We start from the raw sequence: 1,403 nt of genomic DNA, 5'->3' as shown, positions 1-1,403 counted from the left end.
CAAATTCCTGGGCTGAATTTCCCACACTGTGAGCTAGCACACCTTAAAACTTAAGGTAGCATGAATTTGTGAACTAAAATAAATTAATTTCAGAACTTTCAAAAATTAATTGTAACTCAGACAGTCCCCAGGTGGACAAACTCTAAATTTGCTCAAGCTTTACTTCTCACCAATTGATCCGTTCCCTTCCTCTCTCTCACACTGTTATCTCCCTGGAGCGAGGACACACTGTAAAAATGATATATCTGTATTAGTTTTAGGTATAGCACCAAATTCCTCTAAGCAAAGCAAGCTATGTATTTATTTAGATTACATTGTTCCCTCAAAATGTCAATGAAAGCATCGTAACAATGAATGAAACGAGATACCACTAGTAGTAGGGATGAGCAGGGAAAGCATGAGCTCAGGAAGCCTGACTGAAGCAGACCATCTGCATACTGGATGTTGCCCTTTACAGATGTAACCATAGCAAAAGCAGAATTTGAGAGAAGTTAGTAACTTCTTTCTTCAGCAGTACCTATTCATTTTCCTGAGTATAACAAAGTACAACTTTCCCTGTTAGCTCTACAGACCCTGTGAGCTATTAAGAGAATGACAACCCTTTATTAGCCACTGTATTAATTCCAGAGCCTGCATTTACAGAGACCTGCTAGCTTTGAAGTTGCCAGAAGAAAACCTAGCTAGATTTTCAAGTCTCAGCAGTTCTGTTGGGTGGAATTCCACCTTCCTCAAATTCCTGGCTACAGCACGTTCTGCGTTGCATCTACAGTTCACTGGAGACTGCTATTTAAGGATGAGCTGGCAATTTAATACATATGTCCAAATGCATGTGCCTCAGCTGAGAAGCACCAAGCATGACCAGGAGGCAAAAGGACTGGCTTTCACTGCGTGTCCATCTACAGGCAGAAACCTAGTTTCCCTCATTACTAGAGAGGGAATCAACTTGGTCGAAATTCCTCCAAAATCTCAGCTCTCTGTCCTTTTGCATAGCTTGATGTGGGCACATCTATCAGTTACGGCACTCAGATGACTTCCAGATGATCATTCTTCTAAAACAAGCAACACTGACTGTCAATTCCTAGCCTAGCAAATAGTGAAAATGAGGAAATTGTCTCTTTTTGGGGGGGTATTGCTTAGAGACACTCCTATATTATCTAACATGTTCATCTATGTTGCACTGCTTATTTCAAAGGAGAGGCATGCCCTACACCAGGACATCCAACTCTTGTTATTTCTACTGCAAGTGCAAATCCCAAATTAGCCTTTTACCCCACAAACACAAGTTACTCCTACATTTGCTTGGTTCACAAGTAGCCATGCAAAAGACGAGCTTTTAAATCTCTAAGGAAGCCTCTAAGGAAGTACGCTCCAGAAAACTAACTCCTACTACAGTTACTTGGCAA

The sequence above is a fragment of the Aptenodytes forsteri genome, unplaced genomic scaffold (assembly GCF_000699145.1).
Source record: "Aptenodytes forsteri isolate BGI_AS27 unplaced genomic scaffold, ASM69914v1 Scaffold213, whole genome shotgun sequence".
Taxonomy (NCBI): Eukaryota; Metazoa; Chordata; class Aves; order Sphenisciformes; family Spheniscidae; genus Aptenodytes; species Aptenodytes forsteri.
Note: the sequence above shows the minus strand (reverse complement) of the source record.